Here is a 26,006-nt window from a genome sequence, read left to right as displayed (position 1 = left end):
TTACTGCATGCCTAATGGGCTTTTCTCCTGTCCTATCTCGAATCCCTATTCTCTCATTGCTTTGGATTAACCTCGCCCCCACCCACCTCCAAAACAACAAACAAACAAACAAAAATCTTGCATTCAAATTCATGTTTGGGGTCTGCTTTGGAGGGGAAGCGAAATTAAGATGCTCGCCCCTCTGAATGTATCCATGTTGGTCTTTCAGACGCTCTCCTCCTCCAAGATCTAATTAAGCCCTAATGTGGAGCTCACTCAGCCCGGGAGCTTTCCCTCCTCTGACCACTTTCAGTCTTCCAAACATAGTTAAGTTAGCACCCGACCATTTGTAGCCTGGTGCAGTCCTGTATTTCTGCACGTGAGTGTGTGATGGGGTAAAGGCCCACTCTGCCAGCTCCTAGCTAACCTGAATGTCCATCTGAGACCTGATGGCACTCCAGACACATCCTAATTTGGAGTGAGGGTAGAGGATGAGGAGCTAGACAATGCTGAGAGTGAACACTTTGGGGGTGGGGAAGTACAGAAACCACTCCTTTCAAAGACTAATGTGAGCGCTGATGGATTCTTTGTGCCATTTCTGTCTGCTGGGGTAATGGGAAGGCCAGTACGTTGTGTTCCAAAGGAAAAATGTTCCCTAGCCTTGGTAATCTTTGCCATGCTGGCTTGTGACAGAGAAAACAACATTACTTCTAAATTTTCTCAATGGAGTGAGATGTGTGTAATGTGTAATAATCTATAAATAAGCCTTTAGGAAGCATCTATGTGTTTCTTTTTAGATGTGTTCAAGCCAACTATAATTTAATATGAATTCTAGATGATATGTAATATTTTTATTTGCTACTTCATTGCTCAATGTTTCATATAAACCTGAAGAGGAAAAAAACACACAGTCCCACATATAAAAGAAGAAGCAGATGGCTAAATGTGACCGTGGGAGAGAAGCAGTGAATGGAATGGGTCCCGAGTGGAGGCTTCCGCCCTGGGCCTGGACCCAGATGGAATGGAGGGAATTTCGGATGTGTGGTTACCTGTGTTTGTTAGCCATTTGTTTTTAAGCCACTGTGTTTTAAGCAGGCCATTAGTATTCAGAAGAATCCACAGGTATCTTTGTTATGGCTTTTTTCTATCTTTTAAATGTACATATAAATGAGTATGTATTATTTATAGATGTCTTTGGACTCAGAAACATCGAGCTTGAGAAGTAATTCAGCAAGGAATATTTGATTTACTGCTCGCTGGAGAGGAGAGGGAAGACAGGGGGACTTTCCACAGGAAGGAAGGCTGGATTGTGATAACTTGTTTAACCTTTCTAGGAGGCTTTCCTGGAATCTTCAGTTACAGTTAAACTGTAGAAAGATGACCGGGTGAAAGAAAGAATAGCAGCCAGGGGTGAGGAAGCCACCATGGTCATCTTAGCTCTCCTGCTCATCAGCTCTATGACCTGAAGCTTGTCACTCACCTTCTCTTGCCTGTGGTTTCCTGCCTGTGGTATCTGGACATGAGGCTGCACCAGGCTGCAGCTCAGTGATGTGGTGCATTCATATTGACTGCTCTGGGCTCTGGCCCGATGCCTAGGTTGCTGGGTTCTTTTGCAGAAGTGCGGTGAGGTTGGTGAGCGGTGGTTCCGTGCTTTTACACACGGGACATGAAGCCATGTGTGATCAAGCCACTTGCACACGCTGGTAAAGATCAGGAAAACGGAATTTGCTTCTAATTCTGTTTGCAATTCCTAGGCTGTTTCTAGATTGGCCAAGAAAAACAGAGCACTTAGGAAATTCCTGGGAATGACTGCTTTCTGCCTGGGTACGGGAAAACATGCCTGTCTGGGGTTTATTTTTAAATGGATAACTCATCATATCTGGGTAAAAACTACTGTAATCTTCAAAGGCTTTTCTTTCACAATTTTTTTTTTCTCTGAGAGTATGGAAACAGCCTCAGATCTATTCACATAAAACAGCTTTTTACTGAGTAAGGTAGCAATGCCTCTCAGACCCTCTTGGGGGCAGGAAGAGTTTTTCAGCTGCTGGCTCTATAGTCTGGGGTTCAGAGGAGAGCTGAAATCAGGGAAGAGAAGCCATAACTGGCAGCATCTGCCCTCAGGCCTGGAGTTTGGTCTACCAAATGCTGGGGAAGAGGAGGGAGGAAGAGGGGTGAAACTGTCCTCTCAGAGGAAGTTCGGGGAGATAGCTAGAGGGAGCAGAGAGTGGCAGCTGACCAGTGACAGGTCTCCCAGGTCTCCTATGCACAGGAGGGGACTCCCAGGTCTCCTATGCACAGGGCCAGCCCACTAGCTCCCAGAGAAGATCCCTCGCCATTCATTAGTCCCGCACATGCTCACTACATGGGAACAAGACACCCTCAGTGTGATTCTCAGGCCTCTCCATGGCACTGTAGGTATTTTGGGGGCACTTATTCTGTGCTTCAGTTGGCCAGCATGGCAATAATAAAGGTCATAACCACCCGTTATATGTGCCATGGGCTATGTTAAGCCCATGGCACATTTGAGCATTTAACTCTCAGAAAAGCATGGATGTTCAACGATATCCCCCCTACTGCACAGATGAGGAGGTGGAGGCGGGGTCGGGGTGGGGTGATGGGAGTCACCAGTGTGATCCCCCTGCCATTTACTAGATTTAGACCTAGGTCTGTTGGATTTACGTCCTCCAGGCTCCTCACCAATGCATGGCCTGAGCCAGCCCCTGGGCTGGGTGTGTCAGGGACGAAGACAGAAATCCAGAAGGAAGCTCTGACGGCCATGCAGGCCATGCCTGAGACCACAGGATTCAGATTGGGAGAAGGGGATCCCAGACCTCTCGGCATCTCCATGAGGGGACCAAAAACCCACGGAGCCTACAAACCCATCTTGTTTTACTCTGTGACGTCACTTTTTCCCCATCACTTCTCTCCAAAGCTGTCAAGAAGCCAAGGCCCAAAGGGACGGGGCTGCTGAGGGAGCCTGAGCAGTAGCAGCCGAGGCTCATTTCAGCCCTGGCAGTGAGCGGACATTGGATCCAGTGAACTTGTTTTGTGGCTGCGTCTCCTGTCCTCACGACTGTCTCCAACCCCCTGACCTGTAGAGCTATGGCCCAGAAAGAGGGCTCAGGGTGTTTTCTGATGAGGCTGGCCAGTTCAGTGCTTGAGATACAGGTCAGAGACTCCCCTGAAGAATTGAGGGCCAGTCACTCTGAGCCCCAGTCACTCTGAGCCCCAGCGTCGGTCACCAGGAAAGGGATGGGGCAAGTGGAAGGGAAGAGGGAAGTCCTACTCTCTCCGGGCTCAGCTTGTGAGGTCCAGACTTGAGGTGGGCTTTTGGCTGGGTGTGAACTCCTCTGTGGTTGGTGCTAAGATGGGGGCCACCCCATGGAGCTGGGATGGGCCCTCCTGGACAGGAGGAGCCAACTTGTCTGGCCACATACTACTTCCTCTTCCTACTGCTCTTCCCCACGTCCTGGCTGAGTGTTGTGTTTCACTCCCCCAAACTAGACAAGTCTCGTTGAAATGTTCTAGCCTGGCCCCAGGAGTGTCAGGGAGAACCACAGCAAGAGACTCGGCCATATCTGAGTCAGAGTTTGAAGCGGGCAGCACTGCTATGGACAGCGCGGTGGTGGATATGTTTCCTCCATCGATGCTCCACCCACCGGGCGACCTGGCAGGTGCTGGAGAGGAGGGGACTGCGTTGCTCTCATCACCAGGAAGAAGAGGGAGACCTGGACCCACCGCCGCCCAGCTTGGGAGCGTCGGCAACTGGCCTCCCTGTCAATAAAGTGGGATGTCCACGCCTGCCCTTCCTCTCCCGGGGTCCGCATGGCCGTCTAATGAGGGAGAGAAGATGCAGAGGCACTCCAAAGAGCCCACAGCATCCGCAAGTGTGAAGCGTCGTCATGAAAAGCTTAAATTTATGGGTCTGCAGGAGAAGCAACATCTGGGAAAAAATTATTGCAATTGAAAGGGAGGATGCAGGCCTGTGTATAAGAGGGAAACGTGGAAGCAGTGTCTGATTTTTTTTAAAACTGATTTGTATTCCAGTCATGAAACGATGGTATGAACTTCCAGATGTTCAAAGCAAAATTGTCGAAAATGCATTGACTCTTATAGGCATCTTCCTTCCTTCAACACAGCTTTACTGAGCACCTACTATGTGACAGCCACTGCACACTCTGCCGACGTCTTAAACGCTACTGTGGGCATGTCAGGAGGTTAGCGACACCCGCACCCCACCCCTCCCTCATCTTGTAGTCTTCAGAAAATGCCAGGGCCGCACCAGTTCTGGTTCCAGTGACCGGCAAATCTGCATTAACCAGGGCGCATGTGCTGGTGCTGTGTGGTGGGCTGAGTTGAACAAGTCTTAATTAATTGCTGGGAGTCGATTTGCAACGTTTTTTTTCTGCAACATTTCAGTCTGGGTTTGTGACAGTCTTGTCATGGCATAACTTAGGTTCCCATCAGGCTGCAAACACCCCATTTTCCTTATCTTCCCATTCTCCTTGCCCAGTGCAGATGAGAAGGTCCCAGAGAGGGGCCATCAACAAACCTCCTTGGGTGACATAGGTGTCCTTATCGTGATGTTCTCCAGTGATTTGCCTCAGGAGTGTGTACTCTACAGAATGAAGGAAAACTTCCAGGGAGGTGTTTTTAGGAGCAAAAGGAGAGAAGGCAGGTGGGAGGGGGTTCAGGGGGGGCAGTGGATGAATGGCCACAGAAGCAGAGGAGAGCTTGGGGTGTCTAGGGGACAGGAGGCCCAGGCGGTCCAGGACCCAGGGAAGAGTCTGGATGAGTTCTCTGGGGCCCAGGCCAGGGAGGGCACCTGTTATGGGCTTGAGCACAATCCCTCTGGCTGCTGTGGAGCCACTGGGGGCCTGTTGCTGTGAACCAGGTGAGAGGTGGGGAAGCCTAGCCCCAGGCAGCAGTAATGGACATAGAGAGAACAGGTTACCAGGTCACCCAGCGCACTATTTGAACAATGCTGTGTGTGTGACAGGAGCTAGAGAAGGAGGAGTTGGGGCTTTAAAGACAGGGAGGTGGCAATGCTGTGACTTGAGATAAGGGTCCAGAAGTAGCAGATTTGGAGACAGTCAAGATGTTAATGCATGCATTCCCCATGGCAGGGGGGGGGATATAAATTGATTCTTGGAATGGGAAAGGTAGTGCAAAAACCCTTAGATGTTACAATGGCTTATGACCCTCCGAAGCTCCACCCTACCCGACAAAATCTTATTCTTTAGAATTGAATTTCTTTCATTAGAAAGAATTTCAATTTAATTTAATTTCTCTCTTGGGGGAGGGAAGATAATGGAAAAAGGTTGAGAAACACTAAGTTAATAGAAATGGAGAATTGGGGAGCTGCCTTACTGCTGACAGAGGTTCTGTGGTTGAAGTGGGGGCAGTCTGTGGCCTCTGTGCTGTGGGAGGGGCTGGACAGGGTGAGGGGGTCACTTGGGAACCTGACCACTACCAAGGCACCTGGAGGCTTTGAGAATCGGGCAGCCAGTGGGTCATAGGGTTGGTTTGGGCTCCCTGGGAACTGCTGAGGACCTCTGCTGACACCTGTACTTCTATTCAGTCTGGGAGTGGTGACTCCAGCGTGAACACAGGACAGCTCTAGTCTCCTCCTCAACGGGGGTCCCAGGAACAAGGTGGCCGGGTAATTGGGAGCAAGGCGTGGGATGGGAGGCACAAATCTAGAATTCCAGTTCTGGCTCCCTCCCTCATTTTTTGCCATTTAACTTGCAAGTCTTATTTTTCACAAGCCTCAGTTTCCTCATCTATAAAATGGGGGAACTATTTGTCATCAACTCCTAAATTTGTTAGAAAAGGTAAATGAGAAAATATGAATGAGTTAAACTTCGTAAACTTCAAGCATTATGAAAATTGTGTGATTGCATCTCAGTGAGGAGTCATGGCCTCTGAAGTTCCTGCCTATCTTTGAAGAACACATACTCACACAAAAGCTTGCCAGGCGTGGTATCCCTAACATTAGAGTAAGTAATGGATCTCATCAGTAGCCATTTCTAGCTCCTTAATGGAAAGAGGAAATTTCTGCCTTGCGCCGCGTGGGCTCTCGTAAGGTACTCCATCTTTGTGTCTCCATCCTGTCCTCTTAAAAGCAGTGCTTTCCAGATCCCTTGGTCCATGAACTGTCATGAACCTGATGGATAAACCTTCTGAGAGCATTTATTTTGGGATTGGCAAGATGCCTGCAGCCTCTGGTGAACCCATGGTTGATATTACAAGGGGATGGCCTGTTCTTCTGTCTTCTCAAAAGAAAGAGTATGTGAACCAGCAAGATACATTCAGAACAGACATCCACGACCCATGGCAGGTGTGCTGTACAGCTCTGCGCCTGGGCTGACAGGAGGCGGGTGTGGTAGCTGGTTTTCTCGCTACGGTTTTCAGCCTCCAGTTCCTTTGCTTTTTTCTTCTAAGGAAGAAAGAATCCCCATTTCCTAGCTGGTTGGGGGATGGCGAGCTACCCAGTGCTGGAGATATGATTGGGTAGCGTGGTCAAGACCCAGGCAGGGCTGCTCTGTAATCCTGCATTAAGGAGATTCCATAATTGGTTTCACCTCTTACAGGAATTTCTCTCAAAAAACAAACAAATCCTGGGGCCCTTGTTTAAAATTCTCTTGGTTATCAATTTGATTCAAGTCAGGAAACATCTTTTTTTATAGGCCTAAAGTTCGAATGGGTCTCAAACATTTCTTTGAGTTTAATTTTGAAGAAGTCCTAGCTTTTAGGCAGTTATTTAACCCAAAGAGCCCATCCAAGGGTCTTGCTTTCATATTGCCTTTTATGCCCTGTCAAACTCAAAGACCCATTTCACAGGTATTGATTTACTACCCACTGTATTTTTTAAAACTAAGTTAAGGACTCCCTCATCCTTTGGCTTTTGAATTTTATTATCCTTAAGGCTGGAAGCTGTCATTTGATGATGAAATTAGTGGGAAAGGGCCAGTTTGACCAGAGATATCAGAAGTCAAGTCCTGAGATAGCGTCTTCCTCTCACCTGGAGATGGAAACCATACCTGTCTATCTCCCTGTGGTCACCTGGGTTCATTCCTGAGACTCATTTTCCCAGGCCATGATCTTTGGAAACAAGGTTTTTACAGCGTTAACTTGGGAACAAAATTATTACTAGAAATCGGTTTGTAGTAACTTATTTTAAAATCACTTCAAATACCATGAGTGCCATTACAGTAGAATGTGTTTAGGTACATGGGTATAGCATGTAGGCCATCTAAGAAGAAAGGATAATGAAGGGTGGTGTATTACACACCACCATGTGATGGGTGCCATGGAGCAGAGATTCAAATAATAAGATACTCTCTTTCCTCAGGAAGCCCAGGATTTGACCGCAAGGGGGAGAGTTTGGGTAGAGGAAGAAATGCAAGAAGAGGAAATAAATAAAATCTCTGCAGCATGAAGTAATGCTGATGTGAGCTGAGAACCCTTAGAAACCCCTCACGGGAGGACCTTCTGGCTGGGGTGGGCAGCAATGTCCTAAGAGAGAGGCTGCTTGCCCAGGTACTCGGACTAGCAATACTGAGATGAGAAGGAGGATTAGGTACCCATTTCTCTAGTTTTCAGAATGGGAAAGGAAGGTTCCTAGGAATTACATAACTTATCCACGCACAAAAGTAAGAGTTGGAATTCTAATTCAGATCTCATTCCAAAGTGCTGCTTTTACCCTTCTCTGGGAATGTATCCATTAGAGCCTTGACAGGAAAAGACACATTCAAATGTGTGATTTGAAGCGAGTTAAATGAAAGGATTATTCACAAAAGTGTAGGCCGGTGTGAAGGGATCACAGCAGTACAATACCCCAGGGCTTATAATGGGTGTGGGGCCCTTATACCCTCTAAGCCTAGGGCAGGGGAGGGAGCTGTTTGTTACTGGAACCCAGACAGGGAGCTCTGTGGAGCACTCCCAGGCCAACCAGAGCCGTGACCTTCAGTTGAGGAACATAGCCAGCCCACGAAGGCGCTGCAGGGAAGGTGGGAGTTTGGGGAATAAGCATCCGACCACATCCTCTGGCTCCTGCTGCTACCTGCATCGGCTGAACCTAACCAGAGGTTGCAGGTCTCAGAGCGCGAGCGATGCCCTCCACGCAGATCAGAGGAGCCTCCTAAGGCCCAGAAGAGGGAAGACAGAACACCTGGAGGGGCAGACAGAAGAGTTCCAGCAGAGCCTACACATTTGAACACGTCAGCTCGTGTTAGGATCTTTTCATAAGCACATTAGGGAAAAGTCCCAATAAACTTGGCTTTGCATGTGGTTTATTGTTGTTCAGAATCCTGTAGTTATCCCCTCTAGAAGTGGCCTCCGGGGACCACAGAGGAGGAAGGATGAGGCCACTGTCATCAGAACAAGTTAGACAGCCCTGGTATTTTGCCTCCTTCCACTGCTCCTCCAAGCGCCTGTCTGGCCTGTGCCATATTCATCCGGCGCAACCTGGGTAGTTGCACCATCTGGGTTAAAGAGAAGGGAAGCACATTAACGTGACATTGGCTTCAGAGAGATTTGTCACAAGAGAATGAGAGCTCCCTCTACTTGGTGTCTTTTAATTAGCGAGTAGCCTTTACAGTAGCCTACAAGGCCCTACGTGATCTACATACTCACCTCTCTGGCCTAATATCCTGCTAGAATCTTCTTTGGCCAGCCACAGTGGGCCTTGGTGATGCAGGGACCGTCATGCCCCCACCAGGGTGTTTGCACTGCCTCTTCCCTGTGCCTGGAATGCTGTCCCCCAAATACCCAACTCCCTTCTCACCTTCATGTGTGTGCAGATGTCATTTTCTCATGAGGCGTCCCCTGACCACTTCCCTGAAACTGCATCACAGGCCCCCAGCTCTCATCCTCTGCTTTACTTCTTCTCTAGTAAGTAGCACTGACTACCTTTTAATACGCTATACCATTGGTACTATTTTCTTAAGTTTGTGCTTATTGTTTGTTTCCACCCACTTCTAGGAGATGATCTCCATGACAGCAGGAATTTTTGTTGTCATTGTTCACTCATGCATTCCCAGTGCCCAGAACATAGCACGACACAGAGCAGGCACCCAATACATATTTATTGAATGAATGAACGAACGAACGAATGAATGAATGAATGAATGAATGAATGAATGAATGAATGAATGAAATTCTCAACGATCTAAAAATAGTCTGACCGCTGTCTCCCAGACTTCTCCACCAACACGTCTCTGCCAAAGATCTTTCCCAGAAATACATCGGTCATCTTATTATCACCAGTACTGTCAATATTTTGTGGCCAAAGGAATGGATTTATCCATGTGTTTCACATACACTTGGTAGAGGAAATGTACTCACGACTTTGGCTCTGTGTCAAAATTAAATGGTGACCTTGGCTTACTTTGCTTCCCCGCAGAGGTTATTTCTTAATCGTAAAGGGAACACTCTATCCTTGGGAAAAATAATATTTTTGCCACTTTCAGCTTTAAAATGGCTATTTGATATGGCTGGCATGTGTCTCTGTCAGAGGCAGCTGAAAAAGCTTAGGTTGAAAGGCTTTGAGAAAGACCCCGTGTGTTGTCGGAGAGAAGCTCGCCATAAGACGGAATTAGTTTACAATAACTTATTTACCTGTCCAAATCCTTCATATCACATTAAAGCTTTCCCCTGCTATCTGGGACTCTGGAGTGCTAAGAGGAAAAAGGGAAATCAATTGATAATGATATATTCAGTTTAGAAAAATATATTGATTCCCAGGTAATGACAGTCGTGGGTTTTTGCTGGGGAGAATGCCATTTCCTGTCGTGAAGATGGCTTTCACATAGATTCCATTTGAAAGAGGGAACTAGGAATAGCCCTGCCTCTCCTTAATAGATAGCCTTTTTCTTCTAAGTATTAAATCTATCTATATATATACATTTTTTTAACATCTCTCCAGGGAACCCATCCTTTGCCTCCTCAAGTTCTTCTTGCCCATTGTCTAAAAAAACTAACAATTTGTTTTTGTAATTCTAGAGTTTGTGTCCTGTTCTCTTTTCAGCATTAGATTAAAGATTTTCATTTCTTATTTTTTTCCATCTCTGGAGTATCTTGGTTTGGATTAGATGGAAGACAAAGCTACCATGCTTCCCCGAAAGTAAGACCTAGCTGGACAATCAGCTCTAATGTGTCTTTAGGAGCAAAAATTATTGTAAGACTCAGTCTTATTTTACTATAAGACCTGCTCTTATTATAATATATAATATAATAATATAATAATATAATAATATAATATATAATATAATATATACAATATAATATAATACCGGGTCATATTAATTTTTGCTCCAAAAGATGCATTAGAGCTGATTGTCCAGCTAGATATTATTTTCTGGGAAACAGGGTATTATCCTCTCCCTTATTTAATGTTAATAGGTCCATCATGGGGATTAGGGCTTTGTGTGTTTGGGGGCTGGGAAAAGGACATCTAGTGTCTCCTCCCTGGGGTTCTCTACTGCCCACTTGGCCCCCTTATCTGATAGTGCCGTGGCCGAGTTTGGGCACAGCCTGTGTGAGATTGTCCACACTGGGAAATCCAAGATAGGGACAAGTTTCTACTTAGGGTGGGGACCATCTACCATGTTTCCCCGAAAATAAGACTGGTCTTGTATTAAGCTTTGCTCCAAAAGATGCATTAGGGCTTATGTTTAGGGGATGTCATCCTGAAAAATCATGCTAGGGCTTATTTTCCGGTTAGGTCTTATTTTCGGAGAAACATGGTAAGATACTGGAATTCCAAAGAGATCATTTTGCAAAAGCTGGTAACTATTCCTCACCGAACTTCCACTTTCCGCCCCCCCCATCTCTTTCTAGACTGTCTGGCCTTCTGGTGATACTCACACTGAGCTAAGTGTCGGTGGCCATCGAGGGTTTTGCATCCTGGGGACAAATCCCGAGCTTGCCAGAGACGGACAGCGCAAGGTAGGTGTCTGCTCAGCTCACCTGAGCTGAGAAATAAAGGCGTCAGACCCGGGCACAGTCAGCTGTTTTCACTACCACTGATTTTCTGGGGGAAGAAAGGAAAAGGTAGCTAGTCCTCTCTCCTTATCGGTTGGTGGCATTTTTACCATAGATGTGAGATTAACTGGTGCCCAGAGCCTAGCTAAGCCATCTGGACCCAATCTTCCTGGAATCAACCTACGAACTTTGCTGAATCTCTTCTTCACCTTCTTAGTTCTCGGGTTGCCCAGATGGTGGATTTGGGGTCAGCCAGCAGCGAGGTGACCCTCAAAAACTATAATTCTTCTTTTGTAATTTAACTTTTCTCATTATTAAAATAGGATTGTAAATACCATTAAAATATTATTCGTTCATTATAAAAAATATTTTAAAGATAGCACCTATAGTATATGAATTATTATAATTTCAAGAAATAATTATTTTAGTGTCTCTCTCCAGGCGTTTTTCTATGCACAGCCATAAAGTGTGCACACACACTCATACACTCTCACACACAAGTGGGATCACACTATATGTACTCTTTGGTGGTGTGCTATTTTGACTTCCCAATATGTCACAGGTTCCTTTTTATATGTCAGTAAATGCAAATCTATAGCATTTTTAAAGGCTTCATATATATGATAATCTACATGATTTACTTAACTAGGGCCCTAATGATGGACATTTAGTGAATTTTCAAAATTTTGTCCTTACATATAATATCACAATAAATATTTTTGCATATGTATCTTTGCATAGTGGTTTGATTATTTTCTTGGATTAAATTTATAGAGGTCTGGCCTAAAATTTTGATTTAGGATTCTCAAACCTAGATTATGAAGACCAGGCAGCCAGGGGAATTTGGGGGAACATGGCCCAGTTTGTGAGGGCAGAAACCTGATGAAAAGAATCTGCAAGGTTGTTTTAACACCCACCCAGCATGCCGGGAATGTGCCTGCAGAAACTAGGGAGCCTGGAGCTGGAGTTGCCAACATTCATCCCATTTATCATTGCTCAAGGAGCAGGGCCTGGGCCTGGAATGAACGCTGCAGAGTGGGGGCCTGGGCACTGGGATTTAGGACAGTTGAACCTGAGCTGGTCCAGCCTAGCATGTCTTGGTGGCACTTGAGCCTTTAAAAGTCCATTAGTCAAAGCCACCTCTACATAGCACAAGGACTGGATGAGCACAGGTCATAGCTGCCCCAGGACTGCTCATTCTCAGCAGCGTCACATCCTGGTATCCTCTGACCAGGAGCCTCGTGACCTCTACCTGGGGCCAGCTTATGGCCTGAACTCCATCCAGCTTCCTTCCTCAGCAGGACTAGAGCAGCAGACCAACAAGACTCCTGCCATGTCCGATTTTCTACTGGCCAGAAAGCTTTCTCTTTGGACTCAGAGACAGTGGGGTTGGGGATGGTCCTCCATTCCCAGAGCTCTTGCACAGAGACAAGAAAATGCAGCTCTGGGGTCCTGGGTTTCAGGTAGCCGTGATTGTCAGCAGGAAGTAGGACGAGGCTCCAGGCTGAGCCTGCATCAGCTGCCAAAATGGAAGAAACATCCACTGTGTATCCAGCCTGCTGCTACCCAGCAGCCCCGGGGGGGGCGGCCAGCAAGGACAGATGCGTTCCTGCCCTTGAGAGCTGGTGGGCTATTGGCACATGCCTAAAGGCACCACTGACCAGCTGGATAGCTGTCCTGGTTAGTTGTCCCAAGAGCTAGGGAATGGCAGTCAGATCGGAGAAGGACAGTTAGAAAACCACACAGTCAAGCCTAGATTTGGTGACCATAGCCTTCCCAGCTCCTAGAGGAAGCAGAGGCAGAATTAAGCATCTGGGAAGAGATTCAGGAGGTGATCTTCACAGAAGTCAGCTTTCCCAGTCTATGCCTTCAAGTTGTAGACAGTGAGTGTGGCAGGGGTGAAGGAGAGAGAACAGTGGCAATGTGTTTGATCGTTCTTATGGTGGGGTCTTCTGTTTCCTGCCACTGATGCAGGGTGGCACATGGCTCTTATTCATCCCAACCTTGGAGGTGCATGTATTTCAGGGTGGGGAGGGATTGGCATACCTAAGAGGATACATGCCTTGGGCACATATTAAATCTCTGTACCTGCCAGCCTGGTGTCCCCACTTGAACTCATGTTGGCTTTCCCTGCCATCTGGTGGGTACCTGGAAGATGGAATCCCATCTGATTCATCTCTGTATTCTCCCGTCCCCCACTCTCAGCTAGCACTGCTGGGGCTTTCAGTAAACAGCACTGTACCAACCACCACTCTTCCTGGGAGCCTCACAGCACGCCGCTGGGTGCTAGGTTGCGCTTTCCCCTCCCATTGCAGGACTCCCATTGATTCCCAAGAAGATAGGAAGGTTCCACAGGCCACTATGGCCCCTGGTGCCCAGTGGAAGAAGCTATCACTTTCCTATGGAAACTGGGCCAGATCACTGGGCCCCGTGTGTCCTGCTCCACAACGGGGCCTGTTCAGATGCAAAGCATGGAGGGCTGCTCTCTGCTTGTCAGCGGTTTGATGAAAATTACCCCGGAACCCGGAACGTGGTGCCAGAACCATCTAGCGGGAGTGAAATCTGATACCTACCTGCACTGCAGTGTGTAATCCTGGCTGGGATGGGGCTGAGAGGAGGGGACACTGAGCACCTAGTTTGTGCAGAATCTAAGGCTGAGCCAAAAATGGCATTAACACGCAGACACCCAGGCTTTGGAGGTGGTGAAGGGCAAACATCGGTTCCCATCTGTGCCGAGGGGCGTCCTGTGCACCTCCGCAGCTCCCGTCCCTGTGACTGTCTTAGTACTGCCCCCCGAAGCCCTTTGTCCCCCTGTGCGTCCTGCATCCTGGGAGGACATTGCGAATGTCTCCGGACTTGGAATTGTTCCGCTAGAGAATGTCCTGTGCTGCACCTGGGACTTCCGCACTCCTGACAGCCTCACCCAGCAAAGCTGACCCAGAGATGCCCTCCCTGTTCTGATCACACTCCCTGTGCTTTGCTTTCCTCATGCCCTCACTCCAGATGCCTTGCTTCATTGGATCCCCAGGCCCTCCTCCTTCCCTTTCTTTCTTACCATCCCCCTCTCGCCTCCATGGCTTCCACCCCAAGGACAGACCTGTGGGCAGACATTTCTGTGCTGCTGCCACCAACACTGTTTGTTGTCCATTCGTCCTGTGTTCTTACTGCCTCTCCTGGCCTTGCCCTGGGAACCCTACGGGCCATCAGAGGATCCTCTTTTCTTGCCCATCACATTGATGTGCCCACATTTCCTTTCCTGGGCCGTTGTCATTGTGTCTCATGTTAACTCATGTTGCAACGGACCAGGTTCTTGCTTGTCCTTGCCAAGTCTAAGCAGTGGTTCGCAACCCTGACTGCATATTAACATCACATAGGGAAATTTTTAAAATCCGGATATTTAGACTTCACACCAGATCAGTTCAATCATCTCTCTGAATGGGACCCAGGCATTAGTGTATTTGTGAAGCTCCACAGGCAATTCTAATGGAAGCTGAGTCAGAGCCCTGCCACGCCCGGAGGCCAATCTGTGACCCACCTGTAGCAAACATATGGGGCTTTGTACGCAGGGTTTCACGGAGGCAGCAGCTCCTGGGCCGTTCCCTGCTCTTCTCTCCGCTTTTGATTTACGTTGGCTTACATGTATCCTTTTAAGTCCCTGGCAATCCTTTCTGGAACTCCAGGAGGTGAAAACAAACAGAATAGAAAGCTTCCTGCTTTTCCCTGGCTGGGCCTTGGACACAGCTCCCTCCCGTCAGGCCTCCTAGGACAGAGGGTTGGAGACCCCTTCCTCCCCCACAGCGTGCAGCGATGTCCTATTCTGGACGGCCTGCAGTGGGGGATGGCAGCCAGTTCTGCCAGGACCTCCCCAAGGCCCAGGAAAGAGAATGGGTCAGTTCATAGCATCTGTGTGCTGAGACGGGACTAGGGGTGGCGTCACTGCCCAGGACAGTGGCTGTGCCACCATTGTCTGCCCTCTTGGGTCTGTGAAACTCAGCCACGGAGAACAACACACTGAAATTATTGGTCAAAGGCAGGAGATGCTGGGGATGGGACCTTTCTCCATTTCTGGAAGCAAAGCAGTTCAGGAACAGCATACACCCGGGCAGTTCCCTTCAGCTGATGGCCCTGGAGTGGGGCGCACTCAAGAGCTCACTCTAGCTGCAAAACCTCATTTGGCACCTGGGCTAGAAATAGTTCATCTGCAAACCTCAGTTTATTTTTGTGGCCACATTTGATTTTCTGTGTGACTTGTCTCCTTCCTTATCTTGCACCTGCCCCAGTGGCCAGGCTATAGGAACAGTTGTGATTCTGTGCCCCATGGGAGGGCACCAGGTCTAGGAGGCATGGGGGTGACACCCTGCATGCATTCTGCAAGCTTTGCTGTGCACCGTCAGTACTCAGAGGGAGGGCTGCCTCTTTCTGATTTGCACAAAAATTCCGAATAGGCCTGGTGTCCCCGGGTGGTGTCCCCGCCAGAGTCCTGCTCAGGGAAAGCACTGTGCACACCTGTCCAGGGCCTGTCTGTGGGCTTCTGTCCCTTATTGATGACCTCATGCAGCCGCAGGTTGCTCAAAAGAACTTTCAAGGGTTTGTCTTCTCATCGTAAATCCCCTCTTCCTTCCTCTCCCCGCCCCCCACAACATGACAGATAATGTCAGGAGCGCAGAGGCTATGCAGGGGTACCTACCACCATCCATTCCTTCATTTCTTCAGGCACTTACTGGCAGCCGCACCGTGTATTGTTCTAGGTCCAGGGTCCAGTGAGATCAGACAAAAGTCCTGTCCCCAAGGAGCTGGCAGCCCAGTAGGGAGACCAGCAAGTAAATGCATTCTTGTAAAAAGATGTGGCAAAAGCAACAATAGGAATTTATACAAAGTGCTATAAGAGAACAACTCATTCACTCGAAAGATGTTTCTTGAGCAGCTACTATATGCCAGGCATCCCTCTGGGCCCTGGGGATACAGCCGTGACCATTTGAGACAAAATTCCTGGCCCCGAGCTCATGTTTAAGAAGATGCGACAATAGTTTAGTGGTTACCAGAGGGTAAGGGGGGTGGCGGTGGGAGATGAGGGTCAGGGGGATCAAATACATGGTGATGGAGGGAGAACTGACTCTGGGTGGTGAACACACAATGGGATTTATAGATGATGTAACACAGAATTGTACACCTGAAATCTATGTAACTTTACTAACAATTGTCACCCCAACAAATTTTCTAAAAATTTAAAAAAAAAAAAAAAAAAAAAAGGATGCGAGTGCCCCGCAACTAACAGTTTGGTCAAAACCACAGGCTTCCAAAACGAGGTGGCGTTAGGCTGGAAATTGAAGTCTAGGGTGTGTGTGTTTGTGTGTGTGTGTGCAGGGAATGTTCCAGGCAACAGGAACAGCTTGTGCAAAGGCCTGGCGATACAAAAAGACGAGAGAGCTCAGAGACTCTTTGGGCAGCCACTGCCCCACCCCTGATTTGTTCGAATGTACACGACCAAGGTCATAGAACTTATTTTATCTCCTTGCATAACCTAGTGCTTTTAGGTTGCAAAGTGTTTTCACATTTCCTGTACTTGGTCCTGAGATGGACCCCAGAGGGCAGACAAAGAGGGTTTATTATGGCCATTCATTATATTAGGTTGGTGCAAAAGTATTTGTGGTTTTTGCAATTATTTTTAACCTTTTAAACTGCAATTACTTCTGCACCAACCTAATGCCAAGCAGCAAACTGAGGCCCAGAGATAACCAGCATGTTGCCCAAAGTCACACAGCCGATCAAAGCTGAGCAGGACCTAGAGTCCTTGTCTCCTGGTGCCTGTTCCAGAGGCTCCTCCTGTCCCCATGCCAACTGTTTCTCCTGGTATTGAAGCCTAAAGAAGTCTGGGCAATTGTCAGTCATATGCCTGCCCGTCTTCTACAAACATTAAGTGAACATCTGCTACGTGTCAAGCCCAACATTGAGTGACCATCCTCTGGGCCTCAATGTCATCCCAACCCAACCCAGGAAAAAGCTGAAAGAGTCACGACTGGGTTGTCCTTCCTCCCACCTGCCATGACCCTAAAGACCCTGGGTCAGCCAGACCCAGGCTGTCACCCACTTGTACCACATTGAACAGGGAACAGAATTACCGCCATAGGCTGGACGCCCTCCACGCACTCACTGAGTCTTCTCTTCCAGGCCACTCAGAGGTGCATTAATTACAGCTGCCAATACAGGTTTTTACTCTTACTTGTAAGTGAGCTGGATGCTAAAAGAATGGGGGAGACTTAAGCCTCATTCGCAGAGCTAGCGCTGCCTGTGGAAGACAGTCGCAGCTTAGCAACCCTCACGGGCCCTTCCTTTGATTTGTAGCAACTCATTTAGATAAAAGCATCTGGTTTGTAAGGTAGCAACAACAACAAAATCATTAAAAGCATATTTCTGCTTTTACAAAGTAACCTAGTAACAGCCCAGGAGGTAACAATTAACGTGCCCCCCTCCTCCAGATACACAGACTGGTGCTCAAACGGGGAGATGAAAGTCAGGACACAGAGAGGGTCTACCGGGGTCCCTCCTCAGATCAGCGCTTACGGATGTGCAGGAGGCAGCCCCCACCAGCCCCCCCATTAACGCGTGGTGGAGGCATCCTGCCTCCCCATTCCAGAATAAACAATGCGATTATTTATTCAGCACCAGTTCAAAGCTTTCTCAAATGCACTCAAAGTGCTCTGCCATCTTGCGTAGGTGTGTGCTGAGCTGCGCTGCTGCCGACTCTGGGAATCTGATCAAGTAAATCTGACCCCGTACCAGCTAGCCAAACTCGCCTCCCATGACCCCCATCCCAGCATGTGCGTGCACACACATGCACACACACACACACGTGCACACCGCATGGCCTCTGCGCCCATCCAGACACACCGCTGTGCTCCTGACTGACCCTGCATTGCACCTCTGGGCACTTGTCCTGCTAAGCCCAAATCTCCCAGAAGAGTCGCTCACATCCCTACCCATCTCCTGACAAAGTGCTCCCAGCCACCCACCCGTGGGAATTTTCTCTCCTTGGATTTCCTGGCACCGTTACTCTCCCCAGCACCCATTAGGTTCTTCTTGGGTCAAGTGCGGTCCTTTTACTGTCCAGTGTGCTCAAGGCTCATGCCCCAACCACTGGGAGCTCTCTTGGGCCCAGAGAGCTCTCTGAAGAGCTGAGCACTTACTGAACACTGAGATGAAACTGATAATAGGAAAAGTGAACTCACGTGGCCTCTAGCTGTGCTTCTAGGCTGCTGGGTCCCTCAGCCCCTCCTCCTCCTTCTATCACAGAACCCTCTCACTGGCAGCTGTTTCCTTGTCTGCCTTGGGAGACAGCTGGGCATCCCCTGAGAGCAGGAGCTGTGTCTCAGTCGCTGTGTCCCTCCCCAAAGTTGGCACAAAGAAGGCTCTCGAATGTTCATGGGATGAGTGTTGTTGGCATGCATGCTTCACTCAAAAGCATCTCATTTAACCTGTCTCACTGTATGCTCAAGGACCAGCCATACCTGTCAGAGCCGCTCACAGCTGCCCACCATAGGGCAGTGAGGACAATGTACTGACCATGTCCTTCCAAGGCCGCTGCCCCCTGGGGACACCAATGCGCCCCAGGCTGGAGCTCTCCCTTCTGCTATTACAGGCATAGTTCACATCCAGGAGGGCCCGCCTGGAACCCAGGGTCTCAGTATGCTAAATTTCACATTTAAGCTACCTTTAGAAAGGTGTGTCCCATCTTCAAAGGGGCCTCACAGCATTCATTCATTCGTTCGTTCATTCATTCATTCATTCATTTGGGAGACATTTATAGTAAGCAGCATAGTACAGTGGTCAGCACAGACAGAGGAACCTGGCTGCCGGGGTGCTAATCCCAGCCCTGCCCTTTACCAGCTGTGCAACTAACAGACCATTATTACACCTCCCGTGCCCCCGTGGCTTCATCTGAAAGACAGGGTTCATCATACTATCTACCTCACATGGTGGTTGTAAGGATTAAGAGAGTTAACATAACACAGCACCTACCCTGTTTCCCCGAAAATAAGACCTAGACAGACCATCAGCTCTCATGCGTCTTTTGGAGGAAAAAAGTAAGACCGGGTCTTATATTAATATTTGTTCCAAAAGACGCATGAGAGCTGATGGTCCAGCTAGGTCTTATTTTTGAGGAAACACAGTAGCATAGTGAATGAAACCGAGTTTTGACACAAGAGTTTGCTCTCCTAAATATCCTAAGTATCCTTAGTATTCTAAGGCACTAAGACCCAAGCCGAGCCATGGACTTCATTCAGATTCACTTCAGGACCAGACCCCTTCGAGGAGGGGGTGATGTCCCCCTGCTCCCCACCACGGCAGCCAGTCAGCCTGCCTTTGCTTGCTGACTGCATTCAGGCAGCAGGGGACTGCTCCAGGCAGCCTAAACCCAGACAGTAGATGAATGACCGTCAGAGATGCTGGCACTTGTGCCGCCCAGGGCTTCTACTGGCTAGCTTGGGGACCTGGAAGCATGTCCTTGCCCCTCTTTGGATCTCGGGGTGTTTTTCATCTGTATCATGAGGGGGTTGGATTCATGATTAATGCCCAAGAGCCAGTCAGGCTCTGTCCCTAGGAGTGACACTCTGGATATGGCCACATGGGGGCTTCTGGGACTTTGCCACAATTAGTACTGTGGCTTCAGAAGGTTTGTCAGCATGTCCTTGGGGCATCTGTCATTAACAATTATAGAGTCATTATCTGGTAAATAATTCATAACCAGAGATGGGACAAGCTGCCAATAAACAATAATCCATTTAGAATGAGGCTTGGCCAGGGTGAAGGCAGTGGGGTGATGCAACTCACTCCTGGTGTCAGCACTGCCTGAAAAGCCAGCTCAGCCCTGGCCTCTCTGAAGCCCTCTCTCCCCACTTCTGACCTGGGCAACGGCAGGATTTAGTCTCTGGAATAATAGTGGGTACTGAGTGCTGCCCAAGTGCCAAGGGGTGTGCTAAGCAATTTCCATGCACCTTCTCCTCCAATCCTCCCAACAGCCCTAGAATGTGGGGATTGGTATTGTCCCCCTTTGCAGAGAAGTAAACTGAGGTTCAGAGAGGCTAAATAACTTACCCGAGATCTGATCCAAGGTTGGGTCTGGGATTCAGCTCCGTGTGACTTAAGAGTAACTCTAAGCCAGGAAGTATGTCCCAATCCCTCCCACTATGAGCTTTAACCTCTCCGTCATTTGTCTGGCTTTTGTTTCCCTGTGACCTGTGCCCTTCCAGCGAAAGTAGGAGTCCTGGAGGCCTATGTTCACTCTCATGTCTCCCTCACCAAGGGTGGGGCCCAGGAGGTGTTTCCTAGAGGCTGAGGACCACAGCCTGACTGGGCTGGCTGGCTAGTTAGTGGTGTCACTAGGCTTGTCAGTGGAGGCCGAACCAAGGGCACAGAGGAGGGGAGCAGGAGGGGATGTCTTCTAACAGGATGTCTTCCTGTCTCTGAACTTCCTGTATCTTCTCATAGGCCTGGTTCACTTCTCCTTATCAGGGGAAATGCTGCAGCCTTCTGGCTGCTCCCACAGAGAGCTCCATCTGGGGAAAGAGCTTTCGCCCAAATGGCCTGACCCCGGGCTGTGTGGGTTGTCGGCCTTTAGGATTAGGTTAGCTCTGCCAAGAGCTGTCCCACTCCTACGCATACTGTCACCCCACCAGCAAGGCCAGCAACCCGCCCTATGCCGGCAGGACCATTTCAAAGGCCTGCCAGAGATTCCCAGTCGGGGAGGGGCCCCGAGGGTGTCTGTCTGACTGCTGAGAGTCTCCAAGGGTTGCTCATCCCTGCAGGGAGGAGTGTATCATCAGCACCCATACAACCAGCCCTCCCGAGGTCTGAGGTCACAAAGGGTCTTGGTTACACATCTCAGGTGACCAGAGCCATCCTACTTGGGAGCTTTAAGGAACGGGATGGAGTTTCCGGATGGTAGGCGCTGTAGATTGTCACACGTCTGGAATGTTACACAGACCTCTGCGGCCAGGCTTTGTGGTGGAGGAAGCCACAGTGGTTCCCAGGCATGCTCAGGTCTTAATAATTGCGGTCACCAGCCCCAGAAGAGGCCCCTTTTATCCTTCTGACCTCTCCTGTGGTCACGGGGGTGGTCAGGACTGGCAGACACACAAAGGCCAAGAGAAAGGTCACCTTGCTGTGTCCTAGAACAGGTTGAAACAGCCGGAACCGTCTCATCTCTTTGAACAGAATTGCCTCACAGGAGGCAGTACTCCTGTCCTGCTAGTCAGGCTCCCCCCTACCCCCCACGCTGACAGACACACATTCCTTGACCGTTTCCTGAACTCCTTTGTTTCCAGAAACCGAGACAGCTCCCACCCCTGGCATCTCCTGCCTTTGGCTAATGACCTCAGCATGTTGTTCAGCGTGGAGCCAAGCCTCACAGACCGAGGAGGTGGCACAGCCACTGTCCTGGGCAGAGTGACGCCACCCCTGTCTGTCCCCTCGTTACCCCAGTCCCATCTCAGCACACAGATGCTATGAACTGACCCATTCTCTTTCCTGGGCCTTGGAGAGGTCCTGGCAGGACTGGCTGCCATCCCCCACTGCAGGCCGTCCAGAATAGGACATTGCTGCACGCTATGGGGGAGGAAGGGGTCTCCAACCCTCTGTCCTAGGAGGCCTGACGGGAGGGAGCTGTGTCCAAGGCCCAGCCAGGGAAAAGCAGGAAGCTTTCTATTCTGTTTGTTTTCACCTCCTGGAGTTCCAGAAAGGATTGCCAGGGACTTAAAAGGATACATGTAAGCCAACGTAAATCAAAAGCGGAGGGAAGAGCAGGGAATGGCCCAGGAGCTGCTGCCTCCGTGAAACCCTGCGTACAAAGCCCCATATGTTTGCTACAGGTGGGTCACCGATTGGCCTCCAGGCGTGGCAGGGCTCTGACTCAGCTTCCATTGGAATTGCCTGGGGTTTCTGCTGACTAATGTAAGACGATCTACCTCTCGCTTATCCCAAAACATTGGGAGTGGGGGTGCACATCTACCTGTGTGTGGGGCCTCGTTCCATGGGCCTCCTACTTCCTATCACCCTGGCAGTTCCAGCCTGAGGCCCTGCGTTGCCGCTCCACAGATGTTAGGACGCCCCCACTTCCCACTGTTAGGACAGGACTCTGTACCACCAGGTGGTGGTGGATGGATTGACAGGAACAAAACTATCTTTTAGGTAAGCGGAGGACAAGTTTTCAGCTCTGCTATCAAAGTGCAAGAGAAATCGGCCTTTGTCAGGAGGCAGAGAGCATGGCGTGTCGTGGGCTATAACAGATAGAAAGTACAACCTTCCGTCAGCCCCCAAGAAATGCTGCTCTCTCACGCGTGTGCTCACATGTAATCTGTCCTCCTGTTCTCAGTGAGGGGTGCTGCGGGGCTGCTGAGTGATATGCTGTGTTGGAGGAGGTGGCAAGGATCTGGGAGTCCTTCCCTACTGCAGTCCGCCCTGGGGGTGGCCGGGCCCTGACACTACAGCTGCTCCCGGAGAATCTCCAGGGAAGGAAATTCCATCAGCTCCCAAAGTCCCCGTTCTGGTGGCTCCTGAAGGCTTTTCTTCTATCTGACCTAAATCTCCCTTGCTGCAATTTAAGCCCATTTTCCCTTGTTTTGTTTTGAGTGGAAATAGAGAACAGCTAGTCCCCAGCTGTCTCTGAAAGCAGGGTGAGTCAGAAGTCCTTCGTACCTCCTACTGAGCTGAAGCATTTTCAGAAACCTTCCCCATTGAATCCCTGCCCGATAAAGCCACTGAGAGAACAGCCTTCAGGTTAATGCAGGAGACAGGCTCCATGCGGGGTTGTGGGGGGCTTGGTGGTGACAGAGCCCCTCCTGTGGGCTGAACGCTGAGGTGGCCCTTGGGGTGAATGGGGGAAGGTGCAGGGGGGTGATGGGCGTGAATGCATCGCACTCCACAGTGAAAAGTGCCAGGATGGAATGGGGGGGGGGGCGGGAGTGGGGGAGCGAAGCTTCCTGCAGGAGGTGACACCCAGGTTAAATTCTGAAGGAGGGAGGGAGTCAGCTGGAGGAGAAAATGGAGGGCCCTCAGGCAGATACCAGGAGTATTCTCATCCACTCCAGGTCTCACGTTGGGATTTGAAAAAAAATCGTCCTTTTACTCGTATTCTCCTTTACCCCAGGGCTTGAGTGGATTCTTTGCAGCTTGCCTCAGCCGATGGTGAATGAAGAGTCCCACGTCCTCACACATTCATTCACTTTTTAGTGAACATATAACAGGGGGAAAGCCACCGCAGGCAAGAGCATATACGCAGTACACGTATTCTGTGGGGTTTGCACTGACTGGGCTTTCCATCTCCTGGACCGCTGGGCTTCATCTTGTTTTTGTGCCTTTTTACTTCTGGGAACAAATAACCTCGACTTGTTTCTGCTAAATATTTGTAGGCCATCGAAGCCAGTTCCTGGAAGAGATGGGTTTATGGGGAAATTTTTTTTTTTTAATTTGATTGGAAAGCAGTAGATCACAGCTAAGTTCTGACTTTTAAAAGCAATGATGCTGAGTGTCCCCGACAGCACTCAGGCAGAGTCCCGTGAATGCAGGAGAAGAATTTTTATTTTTCCGAGGCCAGTGGAATTAAAACCTTCCTGCTCTGTAGGGAAAACAGGAGAGAAACCGAATCCCATTTTCCTAATCTGTTATCTAACTGAAATCCTGAAGTGTAAGCAGCGTCATTTGACTTTTTGTTTCCATTGTTTGGTCAAAAGCCCCTTCCAAACTACTTGGCTTGAACGCAAAGGGACAAAAAAAAAAAAAAAAAAAAATGCTTTGATTGGATTCAAATAATGGAATTGCCATTAATATCTTCCATAAAAGATGATTGATTCTGACTTGGATTTATGGGAAATGGGGGCTTGTAAAAGTAAACTAAGTGGCAGTCATTCAATATTTATGCTGGTTTATGCACCCCACCCCCAGCGCTAGTTAAATGGATGGGCTCCCAGCCTAACCCCCACCCCCATGCCAGCAGCTGGGTCACAGGGGCCTCTGGAGGGTGGGGAGAGCAACCTGGGCCCAGTCCAATTGCCAGCAGTGCCAGTCTAGGACGGCAGACTGCACCCTGCCCCTTCTCCCTTCACATTATCTCCTAATGTGAAAATTACTGCCCTTTTTGTCAAGAGGCTGCATGTGGGTGTCCTGGGGAGACCAGCAGCTTTCACCTGTGCTCTGTGGAAGCCCACTGCCCCTAATAGGACCGAGGACTCCCTAATGGCCCCGAAAGTCTCTCCCTCTCCCTGTGTCCCTTAAGAGGCCCACCCTTCTATGGGCATGTGCCAAGGTCCTGTGCAGGTGAGAGGGTGTATGAGCCCCTACAGCCTCTAGCTCTGCTGGTCTTATAGCCCAGCTCTCAGATGGTTAGACCTTTAGTGCACGAATGTGTGGACTGGTGGTTTCAGAAGGAGTTTTTCCCGTGACTCTTTACTCCTGCTCGGGGGAAAAGCAGAGGTGAGGCCTAGGTCCTCCAGGAAGGAGGTGGCAGGGCCCTAAGTTGCCTCAGGCTCTTCTTAGGAAGGGCTGGTGATTGAGAATGATAGGGGATGTCAGTCATTCACAGTGCAAATAGCTCCCACGGGTGCCAGCCTCCCAGCCAGCTGGGCCATCAGCTCTACTCGTAACCCTCTCACTCTCCGGTAGCTGTCTTTCATCCCCATCCTAGCGGTTTGAAACACTTATCACTGTCTTCCAGCTCTAGGTGCTATTGATCTCTTGTCCTTCAGCTCTGAACTGGCAGCTCCCAGACCTGTTTCCAAGGTCTGTCCAACATATACCATGTTCCTCCCCAAGATGCCCCTCAGGTGCCATAAGACTTCGCAAAATTTGTCATCCTTCCTCCAGCCCACCCCCGCTTCCCGAGCTCCCCTCCTTCGGGAATGGCCACACCATCTACCCAGTCCCACGGGCGGAAATGCATGAGTGACACTAGTCCTGTTCCCCCATCTCTCTCCAGCCTCACGCCCTAGGCTCTCAGCTCTGTCCCCTCAGCTCTCTCCCACCCATCCTTGCTCTCCATCGTCACTGTCCTTGACTTGGTTCAGCAGACCCTCACCGATTCTAACCCAAATGGCTGCATGGTCTCCCTGCCTCACTCTCTGCCTCCTTCCAACTCATCCTGAACACTGGTCTCCAGAATGGTCTCTCTAGGGTACAAATCACACTGGCAGTCCCTGGAGGATAAAGCCCAGATTCTGCCTTTTGAAACCCCCATCACACCCCATGCTGAAAGCACCATCCATGACCACACCCTGGTACTTTATATCATGTGCCTTTTCCATGATGTTTCTTCTACCTGGAGCCAGTTCCATCGCCCTCTCTGAACCTGCCAACTAGGTCCTCTCTCTTGGCAGAATCAGCCATTCCTTCCTTTATGCTGCCATGACATGCTGTTCAGACCTTTAGTGCAGGAAAGGAAATGGAACTTTGAGAGCCCTCTGTATCAGAGATGTTTGGGGCTGCCTGCCTTGCCAAGACCACCTTCTGCAAATGTCCACACCCATCCACAACCCCTGCTGCTGATAGCAGGTCATGTGACCCCATCCCTCCAGCCTCAGCTTATTGGATGAGGGGCAGAGTCCTGACTTTCAGGGTGCCCTTCCATTGGCTGCCCAGCAATGCAGGTCCTGACTTTCAATTCACTAGACCAATAGGGTTTACCTCCTCTAGAAAGGGAACTAAGGAAACTAAGGGAACCAGAGTATTCCATGTGGGGCCAGCACGTTAGCTGAATGGTAATACAGATATAAGACAAGAGCAATTATTCTGGGAGGGTCTATGCATAACAAGACAGTCTCAAAGGCAGCTGACTGGGAAGGAAAGGAAAAGGGAGATGATGTCCCAGGAGAAAGAGAAACTTGAGTGAGAAACAGCTCATTATGGCTGGTCCCTGAAGCTCTTCTTGTTTCTGCCCATCTGCTGGTGTCCTCTGAAACCTTACCTTTGTCTCATAATACGAGCTGGTGTGGGTGGGTTCCCTGTAGTAAAAGCAAAAGAACCCTAACTAGAATAACTACTTTTGAGTGCCTTGC

The 26,006-nt window shown here is 49.4% G+C and overlaps 1 protein-coding gene across 5 annotated transcripts in view; it reads left to right on the top strand.

The window, feature by feature from the left end:
• Nucleotides 1–26,006, top strand: part of KLHL29 (kelch like family member 29) — a 292,525-nt gene that overhangs the window by 65,071 nt on the left and 201,448 nt on the right. For 4 of the 5 annotated variants that reach the window (XM_081069766.1, XM_081069765.1, XM_081069763.1 and 1 more), the window contains exon 2: nt 10,822–10,929. The exons of the other annotated variant lie outside the window; for it this stretch is intronic. The gene's annotated coding sequence lies outside the window, so the exon portion shown is untranslated. The remainder of the gene's footprint in view (nt 1–10,821; nt 10,930–26,006) is intronic. 5 annotated transcript variants of the gene reach the window in all.

Source organism: Rhinolophus hipposideros (assembly GCF_964194185.1).
Source record: "Rhinolophus hipposideros genome assembly, chromosome: 12".
Taxonomy (NCBI): domain Eukaryota; kingdom Metazoa; phylum Chordata; class Mammalia; order Chiroptera; family Rhinolophidae; genus Rhinolophus; species Rhinolophus hipposideros.
Note: the sequence above shows the minus strand (reverse complement) of the source record. Positions and strands in the feature narration are given on the sequence as shown.